General features: G+C 39.5%; 1 long non-coding RNA gene across 2 annotated transcripts in view; it reads left to right on the plus strand.

Annotated features, from left to right (window-relative positions):
- The window catches only part of LOC137478552 (uncharacterized), a 113,219-nt gene that overhangs the window by 70,823 nt on the left and 18,867 nt on the right, over positions 1-23,529 (plus strand). The gene's annotated exons all lie outside the window — the stretch shown is intronic.

A 23,529-nucleotide genomic window follows, 5' to 3' on the forward strand; every position in this document is an offset into this window, starting at 1 on the left:
AACTGAGGACTGGGCCAGCAGTGACCTGGAGCACACTCAGACAGAAACTGGCTGCAGTGGTGCTTATATACAGCTGTTTCTTGTAGCTCTGGGAATGATAAAATGTGCTTTGCTTTTGCTGTCAAAGACCTAATTTAGAACCATATTCTTTAGGACTTGGAGAAACTGTTTAAAAAAAAGCAACAAAAGCCCAACCACCACCAAAAAACCTAGACTAAGAGAAAGTAATTAGTGCTTCTCTCATCAAGTTAATAACTCATTCTTGTAGTTCAAAATGGCACGGCATCTCAGAGATCATAGCAAATAAGGATTTAAATGGCTAGCTACAAGGGAAAGGGCTACACCTTATAATAGAATAGTTCACATTTAACAAGCCCTAGAAGATAATTTTTTCAGATTTGTAGGACTTTTCTGCACTCTGGAAGAGGCACAGGCAATGCTCCCATTTAAAAGTAATGTGAAAGAAGAGAGGATCTGTGCTTTTGTGAGAAACGTATTTTGCATGCACAAAATTATCATTAAGTGATTTAGTTCTTTTAATCAACTTATGCTTGCTGTAAAAATACAGCCTGCCTTTGGGCTTGTCATCTAGGAACTGGGGACAGAATAAAATGCAAACACAAAAAGAGTCAGGAGGACAGAAACTCCAGCTTATATCAATTTCCATGCTGCTAACACACCGGAGGGTCAGTTCATTGCCAGAATAAGATAAAGAGAATGTAAGCTTTTTCCTCAAAACTGCCTAAAACCCAAGTTGCATGCACATCCTGACAGGACTGAACACTTCTAGTTCCTTTCATCTTCCTTGGTGCTGTTGCTTATGAGACCAGTGCTTTCTGCAAGGTAGAACAGTGGTACAGGGAAGCCAGACTTTCCCCCTGTCCTTACTCTGCATCAGTTCTTGGCCTTTCTGTACTGACACCTCCTCAAAGATCTGCATGTGGTGGGTTCCAGCCACCTCAGTGGTTGGAGATGTGCTGCTTTTGTGCATTTTGAGGTAGCTTAATAAAGAATTCTTTGTGTTTTGTTAGAAACACAAAGCAGCAGAATTGGGTAGTTCTCCTATAGCTCTTCTCTGAGATGCGTGACACAGGATTCTAGGGATTTTTTATAAAAATATGTTTTATTTTATTATTTACACCCTTGGGCCCAGATGCATTAAAATTTGTCAGAACCTGATTGATTAGATGAATTTATGAGAAAAATCTGGATTCTCTTTCAACAGCATGTAAAGTCCCATAAACAAAACTGAATGCTGGAGAGAAAACTTGTCCTGAGTGAGTGTGCTGAGTCTGTTAATGCCTATTTAGCTTAAAATGATTAATGGCAAAATCAGTTTGGCCCAAAGAAGATGCTGATAAAGATTCATATACTCCATGTCTCAAGCTGGGTCTTGTGATAAACACTGCTAAGGCCATTCTGAGTTTAGAAACCAAAGCTGCATTTGGTGTCTCTGTTATTGCTATCAGCCACAAGCTGTGACAAGCAAACAAAACCACCACTTACCTTCAACATGAAAGGACACACAATTTCAGTATTTTAGCATGGCTTATTCAAGTCAGCTTTAAATATCTTAGAAAGTGCTGCAACTTAGGTATTTATGTTTTCACTGCTCACCTCAATTAACACAGTGATTGGCTGTAGAGAGCACCACAGCTGGCACAGCTTTGAGGAACATATGTTAGGCAAACATCAGTTTGACTGGAAGCTGGTTTTGATGGGCTAGTTTTGTGGCTGCTAGCAAAATGGGGAAAAGAGTGAGAGCTCTCCTTTTTGGGGGGCTATTTTTTGAATTGCAAACGAAATTTCTTGTTCTGTGCTTTATGAAAGTACATAGAAACTCTGATACTGCAGAGAAAAATGCAATTTAATAAGATTACTTAATGTTCTCTGTTGAGGTAAGGGAGAATTTCTAGCAGTATTATTCTTTGTCAGGGCTGTAAGGGAAGACTTAAGAGATGTGAGAGGAAAACCAAAAAGACCAGGCAAATATACAGGCAATCTATCTGCCTACAAAGAAAGAGAAGTGATCACTTATTCTCAGTGAAAGGGAAAGAGTAACAATTGAAGTCTTAGAGGTGATAGACTGAAGACACTCTAGCAAAATATTTGGAGAAAACATTGTTATTTAGAAGTAAAAGAAACTGCAATGCCATTTATCAGCAATTTGTGGAACAGGTGGATCATATTTGTCTGCTGTAAGCTAACCCTTGACGAGGTACTTTGTCTTTCTGAGAAAGAGTGGGTTGAATCTGTAGTGTCAGGGAGTTAGAGGGAGGCACCAGCCCTTACTGAGAGGTGTGTTTCTGACTCAGAAATGTCTGAGTTTTTGTGGGTTGGTCTTTCTAATGCTCTTTTTTTTTTCTCTCTACCCTGCTTTTCAACATCCTTTTCCATCCCCACAATGTTTTGTTAGTTTTGTTTTGTTTTCACTGAAGCATTGGTCCTTAAAAGCACACACTGGTTGAAAACCACTATCTTCAGGCATGGGCTTTCATTTTTTAGGTGGTAGGGTATAAACTGTGAGCATGTACCCATTCTGAAAGGAAAATGTGCTTAGTCCTTTTCAAGTAGCTTTACCATTGCAGCCCCAAGATTGCTGCTGGATAGGATAACGAGGATAGCTGTCTTCACTAGCCCACTCCACTCTGCAGTTGTAAAACCTGGCATTCTGGTTTAAAAGGACAGAAGATACTTTATTAATTACTGGCACCAAGCACTTGTGCTACAATGAGTGCCAGAACTGTGCAACTAGTTACAAAAATTCATGTCCTCTACTTTTAATTCCAGAGTTTGAGTTCAGTTTTTAGCCATGCATTAAACCCTCTTTCAGCTTGGCAAATGATTCAAAAATACCTTCCTGAACAAAAGTGATTCAAGGATATAAAAAGTTTCCAGATACGTTTAGGAGATTTGGAGATTTTCATTAAGTAAGAAACCTGAGCAGAATGCATGTGAATAGCCCTGGCTTGCAGTCACCTGTGCAGTGTAAGAGAGGGAATACTCTATCCCTGTGCGTCATTTCGTTTCTAGAAGGATCCTGGGCTCTCAGAAGTGTTTGCTGAGCCTACTGGCAGTGAAAACAGAAATAGACAGTGACTGATTTAATTAAATGATAAAAATCTATCACCACCACTCCAGAAAAACTTGCTGAAGGTAAAGAGCACTCTGAGAAAGAGGCAGATAGATAGCTGTCATTTCTGCCCTTGACAGGTGCCCCTGGGTTCAGCCTGGGGCTGAGGGAAGGCAGCACCAAGGGCTGGCAACATGAAGGGAAAAGTGATTTATTCTTCTTGCTCTGAAGAATTTTTCATTTGTGAAAACTGAGCCTCATAGGGACAATGAATGGAGGGAACTCAGCAACCCAGAGCTGGAAGGACACTTCCTCCTACGTGGTGTGGAGTCCATGGGCTGCTGCTGTGCTCTCATACTGCAGAGTTATGACAGAGCTCTTACTTTCAGACAGGAGAGAGAAAAATAATCCTGACAAACCTAGGGCAAGCCTAAGGTTGTAGGTAGGCAAAACAAAACATTGAAAATACCTTGGTCCAGACTTCAGACAAGGAAGAAAACAGGGGGATTCCCAAAGCTGATGAGTACAAATGAAAAAGCCTCCACTAATCTATGAGGTGTCTCTAACCCTACAATACAACACGAGGTGGCGGAGACTGAGCTGCTCTGTCACTGATGTGAGGACCCCATGCTCAGGCAGTGGGGTCCACTTACCATGATAATCACACAGAAAAAGAAAATAATAAAAAAAAAGCTAGTAAAGCAGCAGTAATTTTTAATATCTCATGAAGGTAGTAAATTACATGAACATATTTAATTATTAGAATAAAAATTGCCACTTGCTAGTTTCTGGCTGCAATCTAATATTATCCCTTTAAAATATTTTTGTGGAAGGTCAGTGTTCCAGTTAACTTTAGCTGTTTATTTTAACATTTCCTCCTGAATAAATTTGACAGCACACACATTTTTTTTTTCTTTTAGAAATAGAATATATTTCTTTTCTTCCTCTGAAGAAAAGAAATATGATTACTGCAGTAAAATTGTATTATTGGGAAAAGTATGTCTTGACAAGAGACTTTAGAGTTTATCAATAGGTCTTGAACAACCTAATCCCCTTCCACTGCTTTTGGAACTTGATTTTTAATGTGACCTTAAATTTGATTTGCATATATATATGTACACACACAAATATATATGCATATACCTAACCCAGAAACCTGGAGTATCTTTTGGAATTATTTTTCCAAAGGCAGCACTCTCAGGGTGTTTGTGGGATTTTATTTTAGCTGCAAAATGGTTAAGAAAGGTTGGGCTGTGAAGAAATTAATAAGTAGAGTAAAGCAGTGTGAGATGCTACACCAGCTGAAGTGAAAGTTGACCCTTTGGGAGATTTCAGGAGAGCCAGAGAGTTATCTTTTCACAGAGCCTGTGTGTGGAGAAGCAGCAGTGATGAGCTCCAGCTGTCTCTCTCACTAGAGGCAATTACAGGTGTACTTCCCCACACTTGACATCTCATTTTCTGGATCTGTTCAGCTAGGATAGCACTTAGTTCATTAGCTCCCAGTGGTAGTGTATATATAATTTTTTAGGTTTTAATGAAAGCCAACCATAAAGCCATAATACATTCTGAGCTTCTCCAGTGCAAGGAAACAGGAATAGTTTCTGACAGATCTCATGCCTGCTGCATTTTAATATACTGGGGTAAACACTGCTGTAGCCTAGATAAGCACTAAGAGGGAAAAAAAGTTGGTATCTATGTGGGGAAGTATGGGATAATTTGGCTTTATAAGTTTATTACAGTCATTCCTGAAGGAGCCTGTTGGGATTTGTGTCTTGTTGTGTTAAACATGATCTACCAAGAATATCAAGAAGAAGGAGGGATGCTTGGTGAGAAGTGATCATCCTGTCTAGGTCACAGTGGCAAGAAGGAGGAGACAAAAAGACAATTCCCTTGGTACAGCTATTCAGTCTTTCTTTTCCCCCCCTTTATTAAATCTCCTCTTTCCTCTTACACAGTGGTTTTCCCCAAAGAGTATCAAAAATATTACATGCTCACTCATCCTCCTCCTGGGAAGGATGCAATATTATTCACAATATATGGGAAAAAAATTGCAACAGTGCTATTTTCTTATTTTCTTCTATGTCCTTAACCATTTTTATTGTTGCTGATTTGTTTCTTGGGGGTTTTTGTCTGTTTTGTTTTTTTATTCTGCAAATTCAAAAGATTTATTGAAATAATAATTTTAGTATACCTTTCCACAATGCTCACCTAGTCCCAGAAGAAGGTCTGGGTAAAGGGACATGTAGGAAGACAAGTAGACTAAAAATTAGAATAAAGAAAAGTAACTTAAATACAGTTGGGACCTTCTTAGAACTTCTCTCAAACAGAAATTTCTCATTAGATTGCTAAAAAGTTCCATTCAGTTCAGTAGGATTTTAAGGCTGCTTTTGTAGCAAGTGGTTTGTGAATGTCAAGGTTTCTTCCCTGTCAGAGCAATTGCAAACATGTTAATAGCACCAATTTAATCTCACACTGTTCAAATTGCCTCCAAAATTAGTAGTAAATTCTCATATATGTCAAATCCTCTATATCATGATAAACTTTTGATCAACCAGAAATGTTAAATTGTAAAGACAGTGGGAAATTAGAATACAATAACAGAGATGAGACTAAGGGAACCCGTTCTTCAATTAGTGTACTCGTGCATGTCCTGCTTTTCTACTAAAATGCTATTGATTGAAAAAATACTCTCCTCTGGAGGTTATTCTACACCTCAGTGAAGTTGTTCATGAGTCAGAGATTAAAACCTTAAAGGATGAGAGAGCAGCACAATTCAAACCACGGCTGATGGATAGATCAGTCTCTGGGAATGCAGTTTGCTCTCTATCAATAACAGCACTTTAAGTAATGTGAAAATTGCATGTTATCCCAGTAGGTACAGGTGAAACAAACAACTTCAATGAGTGTATGACTGGGTTTCTGTGTTGAATAACATGGAAGAGATGACACAGCAAAAAAATGTAACATCCTCCTGAAATTCCAGCAGCACTGTCTGCTGGCCAGCTGGCTCTAGTTTACGGTATCAGGAGTGGGTTTAGTGCAGTAGCTCAATAGCACTGAATATTAGGTACCAGACCTTTCCCAGTGTGCTCTCTGCAGGCATGGATGTCAGCAACCACAGCCCGGGATGTCTGAGACCTGGTCACACAGGCCAGGTAAATCCTTGGTGTGGGATGCGTTCTGCACAGAGCTGTTTGGCACTAAAGCACACACAAAGGCTGGAAATGGCACAGACCTTTCTTTAGGCCTTCATGTCTTCTCAGGGCTTGGCATTGAATTGCCATCCTGGTTTTATTCTCCGGCTGACATTTCTAGTTTTCACATGGGCTGTGCCTGAGCTCTCACCTACATCTTCCCATCTCTTTGTTCTGCCACTCCTGTGCAGGAGCCACTGCTGTCATCCCACACTCTCCACCCTGGCTTTGGTACTGGCCAGGGACTTTGATCTCTGGGCTGTGTGGGAGGCTTGTCTGTGTCTCCCGAAGAAATCTAGTTCCTTCACTAGGAGAGACGTAACCTCTTCCCAGGACATTTTCTCCTCATAAATAAGGAAGGCATGTGCTATTTCTACACCCAGACCCCCACACCCCAGAACTTCTCCAGATATGTGAGGAACAGCAGTTTTCCAGACATTTAGAAAGTTCTTTTTCCCGTGTGCAGATCTTACTGTGCTACGTGCCATGATGCCTGGCAAACTTCACACAGCAACTGCCTGAACATTCTTAAAATTTTTACTTTATCTGTAGCTGAGAACTCACTTGTATTGATTTGTCATTCTCATCTTTGCAACTTCTCTGCAGGTCTGGATGTACCTGTTAAATTCAGACAGCTGGAAGTGTGGGGCTCAGTGCTGAGCACGAGCAGTGCTCGGCGGTGTGTGCCCACCTGGCCAGCAGGTGGGAACCAGCAGCTGCTCTTCCCAGAGGAGACACCACTGGCTCCAAGGGATGCAGTGTGAGGCACTGACATTCAATGGGAAGGAGGAGCATGGAAATCAGTAATACTGAAAAGAAGAGCTGGAAATAACCAGCAGTAAATTACATCTGATTCTGTTTGATGATATGTTGTGGGTAAAAAAGCCCAGCAGGATTTTATGCTTCCAGTGTAGGCTTCTCAACACACAGCTGTGACATACTTACTCCTCTTTCTCTAGCTCTAGGGGTGGCAGTACCTAGAATAATCCACTGTGTTCCAACAATGGAATATATACACCCCCAAAGGAAAAAACAGACAACCCTAAAGAGATCAGGCATCAGATCAGGATAACGGTATTGCTCAGACAGTCTGCAAATAAAAGGCTCACAGAAGCCCCTGGATCTGTAGTTGAATTACATGTGGACAGAAAAAGGCTAAGGGATGAAAATGTAAATTTATGTCAGAAAGATGTGACCACGCCTAGCTAAGGGAAATTAGTAGAATAAAGTTGTTCATCAAACAGGACAAGACCTTCTCAAAGTAACAAGTCAGCAGGCCCTAAGTAGAATTAATGTAAGTCTCCAATATATTAAAAGACTGGAAAAATCATCAATCTAGAGCAATAAAGATTGGAAAAATCTTTACTGTAGAGCAATACAGAGATGGACAAGCTACCAGTAACTCAGGCAAAGAGCTAAAGGTGTGATGTCTGGTTCCTTTGTTTGTCTTTGTCTGGTAAAGCAGTAAGATGCAGTGATGCTTTGTTTTTCAAAGATATTCTGGGAGTGTTTGTGTCATGAAGTAGTGCAGCAGCTGAGAGCTCTGTGCCCAAGTTCACAAACAAATGTGCCTGAATCCTGAAATTGCCAAGTATGCTAATTTTCTCCTAAAGCATCAAACTCTTTATAGGTGAGACTTAATAATCCAGGAGCTACCACTAAAAGAAGGACTGTGAGATATACTTAGAGTTTAATCATCCAAGTAATCATTGCAAAGATGGTATTGCACTGTCTGTACACAGACATGGTCCTCATCTTTAAATGACCAAGTTAAGGACGATGCCTGCTAAATGTCATCGAATGGAACAATTCAATGGCTGACAGAATAATTGAATAATTTAGATTGAATAGGATTTCAGAAGGGCATCTTGTCGGTTTTCTTGCTTGAGCTATGGTCAACATTAAATTCAGACCATAACAAGATTTTTTTACAAATGCTTAAGTATAAAGTATCCAGATGACCAAGTCCAAGTACTTTTGTAAACAGCTGAGCAAAAAGTCTCTCTAAACCACCCCGAGAAATCTGATCCTTAATAAAAGCATTCTCCTAAGCTTGCAATTACTTGATTTTAAATAGAAAGAGAAAGCATATTTGAAAATTGTTGGCATTCATCTTTTCCTAAACCAGCACTGTTAGATACTATGCCTAGATAAGAGGTTACTTTAGCATCCCTTGTTTTCCCTGACATCCTTTTTTCCTGAGATGGGAGAACTTTGACCCCAGTTAAACATGGTGAGGAGTGTCTCTCATCCCTTAGGAAGATTATGTAAAACCACAGTTCAAGTTGTTGCACAGGAGTTTGCAAACCCCAGAGTTTGTAGAAACAGAATCCAGGGAGTTTGTGGTTTGCCTGGTGTCTCTGCACCAATAACCTGCACTTCAGTGTGTTCCCACTACAATGCTTTAAGACCTTTTCCTGTGTCCCCAGCTGCACTCTTTCTGGGTTTTGTATTGTTTGCCTTTTCTCTACCAGTTTTCTTCTTTCACTTTTCTTCTTGTCTTCTTACCCCTTTTTGTCCCTCAAGGCACAGCGTTGCAGCCGCCAGCAGAGCCTGATTTAAGGCTACCATAGTACAGTGAACTGTTTAATTCTCCTAGACATTTCCCTATGGCAACTATCCATAAAAATTTGTTTTGCTGAGGGCAGTTCATGTCATCTAATATAGAACTGAAACAGGAAATCTTATTTAAGGTAAGAAGGCTGTGCACTTCCCATATCATAAGCATGATGCTAAACTCATTTTGACTATCACAGATTTTCAGATTTCTCTGAGATTATTTCTCCTTCTTGGCCCTGATTTGATCAGAAATCACTTCTCATATTCTCCCACCCATGAAGTGAGGTAGTCAGTTCAAAGGAACCTTTATTCCTCCTGAGTTATGCTCAATGTCAATGTTCCTCTCCTCCTTGAACTGGGCCTGTCAGGAAAACAGTTTGGACAATACCCTCGGAGACAGCTGTCTCAGTAAGAGAGAGCAGAGCAAGGGCTTGCATTAATATTGTGAATGGATCTCAGAAGTCTTCCAGAATAAGGAAATCTACTGTTAAGGAATTTGCAAGGCCAGTGAAATCAGGCTTCATTTACAATGGATCAAGCCACAGGAAAACCATTTCCAAATTCCCTGCACGTGTTTTTTTGCTTTTATTTTTGTTTGTTTTTTTCCCCCTTGGAATACTCAGTAGTTCCCAGGGGTATTGTTTGCAGAAAGCAAGGGCCGCTGTCTTATTTAGTTTATTATGTACTACCATAACTCCATGCACCTACCATGTATCTCAGCTACCCATCTAGACTTTTATTTAGAGCTACTGAAAATCAACATTTCCAAGGTATAATGTAGCTCATTCTATACAGAGAGCTTCAGCATCTGCTCTTATGGGACACTCTTTGCTCAGGAGGTGTCACCTTATCTCAGAAGCACACATCCACCATTATGGATGAGTCCCTGCTTTGAATCCTGCCCTGTGCTACTTAAAGCTGGTAATTTCCTTCAGTCTTAGGATAAGAAAAAGCAGGCCATGAATTGTTTATAAAATCTCATTTCTCTTTCACTGCTTGAGTCACATGATGAGTGGCAGGGCGGAGTCACGCTGAAATTTATGCATTTCAGTGCCTCAGAGCTTTGTGAAGAGCTGCTTGGTTTGTGCACTTAAGGAATCATGGCACTGGACAGATTGTTCTTTTCAATTTGTGTTTGGGAAAAGTTAACTTGTGAGTTGGGATACCACACGAATAAATGCTACAGTGTTCGTTGCATAACAAATTAATCTTCTTTAACAGCAAATATTCCTTTACATGGACAGATTATAGGCATTTTTCTTCAGCTGGGTAAGAGGAACAAAAATGTAAAACAGTTTCTTTCCTTCTTGCAAGAGAATAATGTGATATCATAGGAAATAAGGTTGTCTCTCAAACACATTATAATAATCTCATGGTCCTTTCTTAGATTTTTTTTTGGTTTTTTTTTGAGAATTGGACCAGAAAGTCAGGAATGAATGATTTCACCCCTTCTAGTCTATACATAAAATATATCCCAGCTGGCACAGCTTACCTTGCTTGCAGCCTAAGCTTTTGAAATCAGGTGATTATCATGAACTCTGCATCTGTTTATTTTTATTTAAATAACACCCCCTGATCCCCCATACATATTCTTTCTTTAAACTTTGGCAAGTTTAAAGAAAGGCTTGGAAACATCAGCCAGGCACAGTGGAAAGCAGTGCCTGAGCTTGCAGATGACTGAAATGCAGCTTTGGAAGATGCAGCAGGCTCCCCAGGCAAGGCAATCAGTGCAGTAGTACTGGGGAATAAAGGTGCTGCGGAGCAGTTCAAGCCTATATCTTGTAATGCATGGCCCTACTGTCTCCAAGATTTCCCTAAAATCAGACATGTCATTCACCATAGCATTCTGCTAGATTGTTACTGAGGCAGCAGCTACATGACCTGTATGAAGATGTGAGAATTATTTGAACTGAGTACATTTTTCCAATAGATAATGGATTTGATTAATGTGGCCTCTTCATCTTTGAATTGAATGGAATGTCCATCTGCAGACCACTGTCTGATCGAGTTAAGTTCTTACATTGCTACCTATCATACAGCATATATACACATCATTTTCTCATTACTAAAATTTACTTGGCAATTTTCATTAATATATTTTTCCATTTCCTTTGGCCTCATTATGAAGGAGTCATTGACTATGCATAGCTTGTCTAGCCATGAGATCTATTAGAAGCTACCAAAACTTTTTCAGAGATTTATAACTAAACAAAATAAAAGATTCTTGATCTCATAAAATATCTTCTTTATATTCCTATCCTCATAGATCTTGCAAAACACTGACCTGTACCAATATTGCCAATATTGTAGACATATATATTTGTATTGTCCTTGATTCATTAGGTTTTTGATTGCTTTAACGACTTATTGTTCAAGAATTTAACACAAACTTTAGTAAAAACATCCTTTTAAAATTAAATTGGCATCAAACAGTGTAAAATACACCATCACTTTCATTGCTCTGAAATAGCTGTAATCATTAAGCACTCTAACAATGTTATGAATCTACCAGCACTCCAAAACATTTTTATCAGTGTTGCTGTGTTTGCCCAAGTGGATGGGTATTTAGAAAGGCATAAAGAAATAACCCAAGTGGTGATATTAGGTGTTATATAACTGCTCACCCACACATCATCCAGTTCTGAAAAGCAAAGCTCTGTCTCTTTTTGTCATGCTTGATGTTTCATTTAGAACTGACTTTCTGAAAATGCTTCCATCAGCAATTTAGGAATTTGCTCTCTACTGATAATCATGCAGTAGATAAATCATGCATGTTTCCTGCAGAGCCAGTGTGGCTAGAGGGCACACATAGCAGAATGTAATTATGCCTCCCTGTGGAGAAGCATTCCCCAAGAACTGGTCACCTGGCGCAGGGAGCCTGGCAGTGACTGCTCAGTTGTGTCCACTAGAACAAACCTCCAATTTGTTTTGGGTTGGTTAACAAACATCTATTATAATCTTCTGTACCTTAAGAGCTGTTTTCAGGTGCCCTTATATATGTAATTTATCTATTTGAAGCACAGAGCAATGTGACTTGACTAACTTTTGTGTGAGGCAGGTGCAGATATTCTGTAAGATTTCCCATTAATCCGTCTCTCCTATCATTAGGCATGAAGGACAATGTTATTTCTGTCTCAGTATTAAAGATGTTCTGCGTCTGTTTGTGTACCCCAGTGTTGACTGGAAGGTGAAGGGTGTTGTGTGCTTTTCCTTTAATCTAGAAGGTAACATTAGTAAGTACCCCTTGTGCTCTGTGAAATCCTTTAAGTTCTTCATTTGTGCAAGGTTGGGGGGCATGAATAACTTGGGATAAAATGCAAGTGGTTTCTGAGACAGGTCATTGTTTTTAATGGTCTCTTTCATCTTAGTAATCTCATTAAAAGGGGAATGATGGTCTAAACCAGATTCCCTTTAAATGCTAAAACTTGTCAGATTATAATTTCTTTCACAATGATGTACACAATTAATGCCTTACACTCAATTATATGTAGGCAAATTTTAAAAAAAGGTATAAATTTCATCAGTTTTTTGGAAAACATTTAAGTACCAGAGAAAGTGTCCACTTCTGAAGAAATACAGTTTACATAACAAGTCCTCAAAAAGCTTTGTTGGAAAATTTCCAGAGGGGCAAAAGTACATATTTAATGATACAATAAGAAAGTGAGAGGATATTGCATTAAAAAAATTAAATTCCCCTTTTCTTCTGTACCTTTCTTGACCTACAAGTCAGCAACTTGTCTTCTCAAGAAATATCTGAAAGCACTATGCAGTCAAACTGCTGAGGTACTGCATATAAAACTCAATAAATAGGTCTTGATAGTCACTGCTCTTGCTTTATAGCACAAATTCTTAGGAAATCTTGCATTAGTTGGACAAAGAAAAATGGCAAGTGATTTTATGCAATGCTACAGGACCATTAAAATGTTCTTATATTGGCTCATATTTATGACACAGTAAATCTATTGGTACTCCTCTTAATTCTTCTCCTTCCGTCTTCCCTGTTTTTATCTAATTTAAATCTAAATGTAACAACATGGCGTTTACATGTCTGTACTTCAAGCACAAGCATGTAAAAACATTGTCCTTGCTCCTTTCTCAGGAAGGATTTCTCAGTCTCTGGGGTATGATTACACTCTGCAGTGTGTGTCAGTTAAATTTGTTGAATCTTGAGAACAATGGCAACATCCCTATTCATGTCTCCTTGCAAATCCTGAGCAGAAATAAAGAGTTTCTGCAGCTTAGCTCGCGGGAATCAGCGCCGTGAATAACTCCAGGAGCTGTGACTGCACCCATTGCAGGCTCTGGCTGTCTCCTGGGGAGCTCTGCATGACCACAGGGCTGGAGCAGAGCAGCCTCAACCCCTGCTTTGGGCACTGAGCCCAAACCCCTGCTTTGGGCACTGACCTCAGGGTCCTGAGGATGACACCAGAGGAAAGAAACAGCCTCTCCCGAGAGCATCCCAGAGCCTGTGCTCGGAGCTCCAGCTCCTCTGGGTGCCTTTCCAAGCAGCTCCATCCCTGTGTTGGCTCCTCTGGGTGCTTTTCCAAGCAGCTCCATCCCTGTGCTGGCAGCAGCTGGAGCCTCCAGCGCTGAGTGCCCCGTGCGATGCCTCGCTCTACAAACAAAGCAAACCCCTCTCACCTTCCATTTGCTTCTCTGCTTCCCTTTTGGCCAAGGTCAAGCAATAACTCAATGAGCAGAGGATATGCTGCTGGATGTCTTCTCACATGGCTGATGGAAGCATTTATCTGAAGGTTTCTTACTTAGATCCAATACTTTTTAAGTCCATCACTAACAAAGGGTTTATGTAGACCTCCATCTTTCCAACAAGCTTCCTGCCCCCAGGCTGCTAAAAATGCTGTCATTCTGCCAATAAATTCAGTTCTCTGCATTTTCATTATTCTCCAATGTTATTTTTAAGACATTTAAAGACATTTAAAACACTCCTCTAGTGGGAGTGCTTCTTTGTATTTTCACTTTTGTTTTAGTGGAAAGGCCTTGATAGCTTGAGGGCAGATATCTTCAATATTTTTCATTAAAAATGTGACCCCTAGTAGACAGCTTGCGCTATTTTTCCCCTACTTGACTCAGTTACTGCAAAGATCACATACTGCACCTAAAGAAAACTACCCAAGACGTGTTACCTATTAAGTAAAGAGTCATGACAGTCCTGAGACTTTACTATGAAAGTGTTTCTGCTACAGATACCAAATGGAATTTAGTTTGTCCAGGGTCCAAGCATGCCTGGTTAATGCGTATACTTTTTTTTTTTTTTTAACAGTTAATGATTTTCATGTCCTCTGTGTTTTTTAATTCAAACTAGGGTTGGAAACAGAACTACTGTGATGCAAAGAATGTAGTTTAAATCTTGAAGTTTCAGGGTGTCCCAGGTGGTCATATTTAGCTCTTGGAGCCATCACCATGAGTGATGGTACTTTTGTTCTGAGCCTCTTGGCCTGCAGAGCTCATGACCTGTGGAACAGGTGCCACATGGAGTGAGCAGCCTTGTGCCCTATTGAAAAAGCACCTGCAAACCTAAGTCAGTGCTACTCTCCGTCCTCCTAGCTGGAGACAGATAGTTAAGAAGAGCCAAATCTCTGCAGAAAATAATTTCTTTGTGTTATGTGAAATAATTTCTGGAAAAGAAATAGAAGCAGAGGGCAAACCCCTCAGTTGTTCAGTCCACCCCTGTCTTGTCTCTGCGATGCTGCTTTTTACATTTGCGTTTAGTCAGAGTATGTTCAGCCACACAGTATGTGAAAACTAAATTTTTGGGTGTCTGGGTGCTGGATGTGCAGCTCTTCAGGCCTGAGCTAATCAGCTCAGAGGAGGTTCAGCAGCCCAGTTCCTTGTGTCTGAGGTCAGAAGGAAATGGCTTGGTGAGTTTTGTTCTTACAGAGTTGAGTAGTCCTGGGGTAGACATTTTGGGGTCTCTTTTTGGCTTGTGCATTGGAAGTCCTCAGCTGTTATTTATTTGTGTGTCAATGCTCCTTTTTGAATCCCTGAGTCACATCTGGGGACTTGGGCAGAGGCAGCACTGCCTGCATTAAATACTTGGCAGTAAGTTAGCACTTTCTGTGCAAGAATATTCTAGTGCTTTGCAAACATTAATTACATTTTACAGACCCTCTGAGGAAAGATGGAAAGCTAACTCTGCTTTTGGAAGACATGCTGATTTTGTTGATTGACTGTATGCTGAAAGAAATGTAAAATCAACCTTTATGTTGCCCAAATATATAACCAATGTAAAGTTAAAAGAAAAAGCAGCAAGATACCAAACCCTGCTGCTCCAGTGCCAGAGAGGAAGAAATGAAAATCAGTTTGTGACTAGAAAGGAGTACTTTGATAACTGGGGATATCACTTTACATATGCTACCTGATGGGTCTCTTTTTGGTCCATGTATATGACACTGTTTTGTCTAATTATCCCTGACATTTCTTTTCAGCTTTATTTTTGTTTTGTATATGAATATTGAAGAAGAAAGGTCTGCCAGTCCCTGGGAATCATGTATAATTCAGAATAACTATTATCCCTTTGATGGATAGAAAGCATATTTTAAACATATTTAAAACAGAGAAGCAAGCAAAATAAGAAGGGGGTGGGGAGGGGAAGAAATGCAATTAATGTGCTCAGCATATCCCATACACATCCACGTTCTCAGCTCAAAACCTGTCTGAAAGCATTAAACACTGCACTGGGGAATTGGCCAGCATGAAGGAAAAGAGAAAGCTCAGAGGAATCCCTTCAGGGAAGTGTGAGGTATCACAGGGTCTCGTCCAAACCCATTCTCACAGCCATCCTCTGTTCAGCTCGTGGTGTGGAAGTCAGCACTGGGCTCCTGCCACTCTTCCCTGTAAGCCTGAGCCTGGAGCAGCTCAATGCTTGCCTGTTGTCATGATCCCCCTTCCCATCCTGCCCAAACCAGAGGCACTTTGATCTTTAGTTTCCAAACACAACAGAGGAATTGGCAGATGTTATTAAGACAGGAACAGCTTTTAAATGACATTTCTGTTTAGTCGTTCTTTTACTACAGTCCCTTTTGTAACACATTGTTCTCTTATTATAGCTTAGGCATTTCTTCTAATGATAATAGAATCCTTTTGGGTTTTCAGCACCTGTGCAATGGCACACTAATTTGGAATAAGAGTCAAGCTGTTGGAAAACATCTCACTTGAGGTTAGATCCGTGTTGTGGTTTTACAGAAAGAAACAGCCCTTGGTCCTTTATGGTTTTTACTCACAGGAAAAAGATATCACAGAGCCAATGTACTATGATTTTACTCATTTAATTAGAGATGGAATAGTGCATTGGACCAACTAAAATCTATAAACTCTGAATCAGTGAAACAGGTGCTTCGGATGGTACAAGCACCAGTGTAACACAATATATGATCACTCTAAATGGGGAGCCTGCCAAACAAAATCATATATTTGAGTTGGTTGTGGAATGAGAAGGTTATAAGAGAAATGGTGTTTTTGCTCAGTTTGTAACCGGTTTTTTTTGGTGGAAGGAAGGATGATTGAGCTTTGTTTGGGCCAATAACATATGTGTGGCACGTGGCAGCAATCTGTGGAGGTATTTGCTTTGGACTGGAAACATTACTGTGGCCATAACTGGCTAATGTATTCCTGTTGGTCTGATTCCTGACAATTCCTGCATGGCACTCAGAGAGACTTGGCATTAATAGCCTGAGCAAGCACTAGCATTACAGGATTTGAAGCAAACAATTCTTTGTGAAGTACAAGGTGTGTAGACTAATATATGATAAATTATTACGTCGACTTCCTTGGGAATTTAACAATTTCTAAATTGTTAAATTGCAATGAGTTCCTGTGTTGCTTTGTTTGTAAGCACAGCATGAAGTTAGGAGTTCTTGCCCTTTCAGACTGGGCTTGTGAACTTCTCATCACCTACCAGCACTGGCCTGATCCAGGGTGCGTTCCATGAAGATTTGATTGTGCCTTTATGTAGATCCCAGAAGAAAGGGGGAGCATCTTCACAAATTAAGGTTAAAGTAGTGAGATGTTATTGTTTTATAAGGAGCAGGCTGAGTTCATGCAGTGGCTGAACATGACTGTGCAGCCTTGATGTTTGCTGTGGGCTTAGCTGTTCTACTAACACTGCTGTTCACACCAGATAGAGTTCTTGATACCCTCTGAAGCAAGAACTCCGATTGAATCTGGTGGTGAGTTTTGAGTATTTGTGAACCATGGAATGGAGTGGTTGTGAGGCTGAGTGCAGACCATGGGTCCTCCCTGCTGTAATCGCTATTATTGAAGCACACAACTCAGCCATGGTTTTCTCAAAGTCAAAGCAGGCAGGGGATAGCTTCATGTTCTACAGAACAGCAGTCTCTCCCAACTTATTTGTAAGGCTGGAGAGGATAATTAATGAAGAGAGTAACACTGAATTTTAATTGGGCTGTAATTATAATACAGCAATTTATAAAGTGAGACTTTCAAGACTAGTCATCCCCTAAAGCATTTTGTTCCTCAGCTAAATCAAACTATAAAAGTTAGAGGGAGATAAATAATTGGTTCTGAAACATACTTATCACAAGTGGGCCAAGTGTATTTGTGTGCATGGGCACCATTTATTATGATTTATGTGAAGGAATCAGCTCCATGTCAGATCTGATAGCCTGAAGACCAGGCATTTGCTAATAAACAGGCAGAGGTGACACTGGAGCAGCACTGGACTTATCAGAAGTCAGGCGACTTCCAGCTGGATTCAGTCCATGCCCTGAGACTCATGGAAAATCTCAAATATGGCCCCCAAAATTGCCAAGAATATGAGTGGGAGAGATGCAGGGATTTCCTTCCCCAAAATGTTATAAGCTCCATCTAAAGGAAACTTCAGTGCATCTAAACTTGGATTTACCAAGAGAAAAAACAATGTACCTGATGCAGTTCCACAGACAGTGGTCTTCTTAATTGGGCTTTAGATGTCAAGGAAGTGTAGATCAAATCTCTTCCCCTTATTTGGATTTTTGTGTTAGCATCATGAACAGTGGTGGCTTTTGCTACTGCAAAAAGGTGTCAGAACTTATGAAAGGGAAAATCTCAAAAAATGTCCACTGCTGGGCTAGCTCAAGAGATGTTTATTTCAAATACCCAACCATTTGAAGATCTTGATCTCAGCTTCTCCTGTGAGACCTCTAATTTTTCTTGCCTCCAACTGGGCTAGAAGTGTTAGAAGGGTAGATTTTCCTGTGGTGTGGAAGAAAGATGCAAGAATGGTGCTATTACTTTCTTCTACCTTTATTTGTAAAATTCCATCTGCAAATGCTGCTTTTCCTCAAGTAAAGGCAATCTCTAGGAGAAAAAGATGGAAAGATGGCCAGCTGGTCACAGTAGGGGTCAGCATTAAGGATTCCTGCAGGAGGAAGGTAAAAACTATTACCTGTTCTCAGGTAGAAAATATCCCAAGAAAAATAGTAATAACAAAGTCCATAATCCAAGTTGAATTATAAAACATGTCAGGTCTAGAAGGCTGTAAAGACCCCTGCCTTCAGCTAACTCATTAAGAAGCCTCCCATCTCCCACAGGAAATTTCTCTTGTTTTCTGAGTTTTAAACCCTGAGATTACAAATAATGGAGAAAAGTAAATACCTAAGCATGTTGGAGCAGGCTTTTAAACCTGAGCTTGTAAAAACACGTTGAGGAGGTGGAGTGCCATCACTCCAAATCTTCAGGAGATGTTTAGAAAAAAATCTGGAATGGAATAGCAGATATCCTGTGGGAGATACCTAAAGTAGTTAAATTACAGAGGACATTGACAGACCTACTTTTCTATGATTTGTGGTTAACCAAAATTTTCCCATTTCTTGGGCTATATTTTAAGATGTAACCAAAACTTTCCAGTAATTGATAATGAAGGGATTACCGACTGAGTTTTTCTGGAAACCGCTGTGGTTTAATTTTGGTAATTCCTCAAAAGGAGTGAGGAGAAAAATGAAATATCTATAACTGCCTTGAGTTGAATAAAAAAATGTCAATTTAAATTGTTGTCCTGATAGGAATACAAGAGACCTTCATGAAAGACCTCCCTCTCTCTTCACTCACACACACACAGACTTCCACCACTAATTCTGCATCAGCCATTTCTGCTTCACACAAGGAAATATCCCACTGGGATCTTTGCATATAATGAACAATAAAGCTCTGGATACATGGAGAGCAATATAGGTGGTTATTTTGTATGGTTGCATTTTTTTGTTACTCCCATGAAAATTAATCATTTCAGTATAACGTGGAGGTCGGAGGCATCTTTTCTGTGTAGGAATTTAGAATAACTGAAGTGACTGACATTTGGTGGAAGGAAAAATAATATAAATCTCTCAGAGTTGAAGCCTTCTACTCAATAAAGTAAACTGTTTTTAGGAAAGAAAAACATGTTTCTTTGGTGATGCTTGATTATGATTTCCTTTATTGTCAGCTGGCAGAGGGGGGTTGATGTGTATTGTTTTGTCTGGGAAGGGGTTCTGCCTCTTCTGTACTCACCACAACAAAATTGAGAATTATTTCAATTTACCATGGAGAACTTAATGAATTCAGACGGCACGAATGTCTAATTTCCAGCAAGGACTTGTGTTTATTTCCTTGGTTCATGGTGTCATGAAGCTGTGTCTATTCTGGAAACTATCAAGGCTATGCAATTTGACTGCTGATAGAAAAATTTCCTTCCGTCATGTTTCCTTTCTCTCATGTAGATTTATTTAAAGTTATTGAAATTAGTAAAAATGCTTCAGTTTGTTTCTTCAGATGTGTCAGTTAGCAACAACTCAATTTGCAGCTGCCACTCATGTTTAACCGAGCAAGTAAGCCAAGAAAACAAAATTGTGGTTGGTTGTGCTGACTGGTTAAAATTTGTGTTCTTGATACAGTTTCCATTCTTTCAACTTTTACAGGAATTAATTGGGCACGGGCACTGTGATATCTAGATGGGCTTTCCACCAAGAGGAAAAGCTTAATTAGGCTGCAAGTAGGAGCAGAATGTATTCCACAGTGCTCCACAGCGGGTGACACCATGTCCTGAATGACTCTGAGGCTCTGGGTGAAAATTAGGACAAATTTGTGCTCACACTGTCTTTTATGGTAACTGTAAGCACTTAACAAGTACACACGAAACACAGCCAGGTTATCACATCCTCCCTTACTGAGGCTTCCAGTGACGATGTCCAAGAATTGGAGTAGGTTGGACACTCTGATCCCAGGGAGTGCTGGGAAAAGCATTAGCTCACTGAAGTGCCCTAGGACAGGCCATCTGCCTATGTGCAGCCAGGTTCAGGGGTGCTCTGTGAGTCTGTAGCCCCTGAAGACCAAAGCCTTGAATAGCATGATAAAACAAGATTACAGCACTGCAAGGAGATATTATTAAAAAATCCAAAAATACTGCTTGCAGGTAGTGTAAAATTAAGCTTTAGAAAATGTTGGACTATGGTTAAGTCAGACTGATGAGGATAAAGATGCTTTGTACAGAGGGAAAGCTAGGACAGGAAAGACAAATATGATTTGGAGTCGAAGAGTGGATGTCTGATGTCAGACTGCTGCTAACACAGCCTTGATCCTTCAGCTCTCTATATCTCCCTGCTTTTGATCACCTCTAGCATAAAAAGGTCAAAATGTTGCACTGTTAAAGTCTGCAGTGCCTATAAACATGGGAAAACTGTTACTTGTAAGCAATAATCATTTTGGTTATTGCAGAATAATACTGAACACCTTTCAAAATTCATATACACATTACTCTGGCATGCATATGCATATTTGAAACTATTGCTAATCAGCTTTAATTGCTCAGGCTTGTGCTTTTAGGATGTTTCTTAATGTTGCTTCTTATTCTTTAAAATTCTACAACAATTTGTTGGAATACTATCATCATCTTTGACTAGTTTAATGAACATAGCCCATATGGAGAATCTAATATGCTGCACATTTATGCAGGAGACGAAAGCCAGCAGTACAAACCAAAACCATGGCAACTTTTTAGCAACAGAATATCAGCAAGAATTTTCCAGGATTTTCTAGGACTCTGGAATGCTTAGTTAAGAAAAAAAATCTCCTCATGATAATGAGATTTTTTTTTATGTTTCCCACAGACGTAATTTCTTTCTAAATTATTGTTTTTGTCTGAAAGAATTAATTAATTTATTTATTCATTCATTTTTTTGACAAGAAGACTATGAGAAAGTGATAGTCTACCTATTCTTACTAAAACAATATGGGGTACTGGATTTATTTTAGTCTGAAAACTTGAATAAAATGAAATTAATCTCTGGAGTTTTAGTAACAATATTTTAAATGTTTTCCTTCCTACTATTACTTTCCCAGAAAATATTGTAGTGTCAATTTGTTGAGGGCTTTGACATTTTCAAGAGAAGTTATTGTAAAAATGCAAGTAAGGAAGGCTTAGACATAGGAATTGGTTTATAATAGATATATGTTAACATACTGAAGCAACTCTATAACTAAAAGGTTGTAATGACCCTGTTAATTTAGAAATTTTAAAAGTTTCCTATTTTTTTAATTGTTCAGATTGCTACCATGAGGTTTTTGTGTTTGTGTGAGTGTGCTTTTATTTTTACTTTTTTGAGTTTCTGTTGATTTTGTAATGAAGTGCAAGGTTAATTTGTGGTAATTACTTGGCAGTAGTAATAAGTGCTGATAGTAGTTTGCCACAGATGTAAAAGAAGGATTTGTGTTTCTAGAATTTCCAGAAGAACCTTAATATGCAGATCACATACAAGCTTGGAAGTGCTTGATGTAAATAATCATGTAGTAAAGAAAAAATACAAAGACATGCATGAGGTAAACAAATTTTAAAGCTTTCCTCAGAGCAATGTTTTTGTCAGAAGTCTTTCTTGCTGTGCCAGGCCAAGCTGAAAGTAAAGAAGAAATTGTGTCAAAACCATGATGGAAAAGTGCTTTGGTAATAGAAGATTAGCTTTGTCTTGTTCTTTTGCTGAAGAAGGGCCAAAATGATTTGTAATAATTTGAAGGGCAGGTCAGAATTAAAGTTGGTGAAGGCATCAGAGGCCATGTGATTGTCTGTCAGGCTCTTACAGATTTCCCAGATCTGGCTGGGGGGCTCCCTGTTACTGGAACCTGGGGAGTTTAAACCTCTTGGATGCTGCTGTTTCACTGGGCTGGCTGATACAGTCTGCAAATTAATTAAGGATATAACCAGGTTGGCACTGAGTTGGAATCCTCACAGGAACACAGTCAACTTCCAAACAGATTGCTTCTGCCCCCAGAAGCTTTGTTTCCAGGTACAGCCCAAAAGTCAGCATATTTGCTTAGGAAATGATTTTATTTTTGAGTAGTTGTCACAAGGAGCTTGCTATAAAATTCTGCTGGGAGTTAATATTCTTGGGATTTAGTTTAAGACGCTGGTTTTGGCAGAAACTTGTTATGCAAATAATATCCTGCAAATGTGAAGTGTACTATGGAAAATACTAAAGAATGCATCTCTGTGAGTGCAGAAAGAATGCACAAAGTAATCTATGCAATGTATTTTTATAACAAGAAACATAAAATAGAAACACACATTGAAACCCGAAAATGTACATTATATAGGTCTCACAAAGCTTTGACCCTGTCCAAATTTTGAACAGGGATTTTTCCTGATACTTTTCCCATAATCAGTTCCTTATAAAACAATGTAAATTACTCAGGGATGGATTCACCCACAGAATCTATGCATTCTTACAAGGTGGGCACAAGAAATGAAGAAAGACAGACATAGATACAAAAGAGCTCTTAATGTACTGTTGGTATTAGCCCATGGTGAGTCAGAGAGGTGTGAAAGCCTAGAAAATAGCAATGAGATCTTCTCTATTTCAAGATCATTTTTATATAATTTGGAAACTGAAAAATGAAGCTCTGATTATTTGTTTGTACTGAAAGAGCACTACATTCCTCAGTGACAGGTTTTGTCTTGAAACAGAGCAGCAAGGACACTGAAAATATATCCAGCATAGCAATCAGCTCTGAGATTTTCAGAGCTCCTGTTGCAACATGTGACAACTTTGATCACTTTTTGCAGCAATTATAATACTTTAGGAAAACAAGAAAAATAGCCCTACACTGTAAAAGGGCTTAAGGTTCAATCATGCTTCAGAAACTGTGGTGATTTCCACCCTTTACTGTGCCACAAAGCCCCATCTCAAGTCAGGATGTAGTTGTTGGGCACGAGGAGTGAACATGGTACAGCTGCCAGGACACAGCAGAAGTGAAATGAGGAGCTCAGTGAGGAGTGCCCAGTCCCAGCTCACAACTTGTTTAACAAATACCAGCTCTGCCATGCTCAGGGCTGCCCCTGAGCAGCAGGATGGGGAGCCTCACCACCTCTGCAGCCTCAGCTTCAAAGGTCATGACTGAGAAATCTTTTTAAGAAGGCTGATGAGATGATGTCAGAAATAGTCCAAGTCCAAAACTGTTTATCAGCAATATTTTACAGTTTTTCCAGGTCTTTCAATGGATCTCTAAATTGGTCCTACATTTAACCAGAACTTGTGATGCACTCTATACAAAATTCTGGATCCTAACCAAAGCTGCTCATAAGCCACTACCTGGAATATACCCTTGTCTTCTACCTTAAGAGAGTTTTGCTCTTCTTCACATCCTAATTATATGTGTCTCCATTTGTTTCATCCTGCTTTTTTTGGTTTTTTTTTTTTGTTTTGTTTTGGTTTTTTTTACTAT

The sequence above is a fragment of the Anomalospiza imberbis genome, chromosome 8, assembly GCF_031753505.1.
Source record: "Anomalospiza imberbis isolate Cuckoo-Finch-1a 21T00152 chromosome 8, ASM3175350v1, whole genome shotgun sequence".
Classification (NCBI taxonomy): domain Eukaryota; kingdom Metazoa; phylum Chordata; class Aves; order Passeriformes; family Viduidae; genus Anomalospiza; species Anomalospiza imberbis.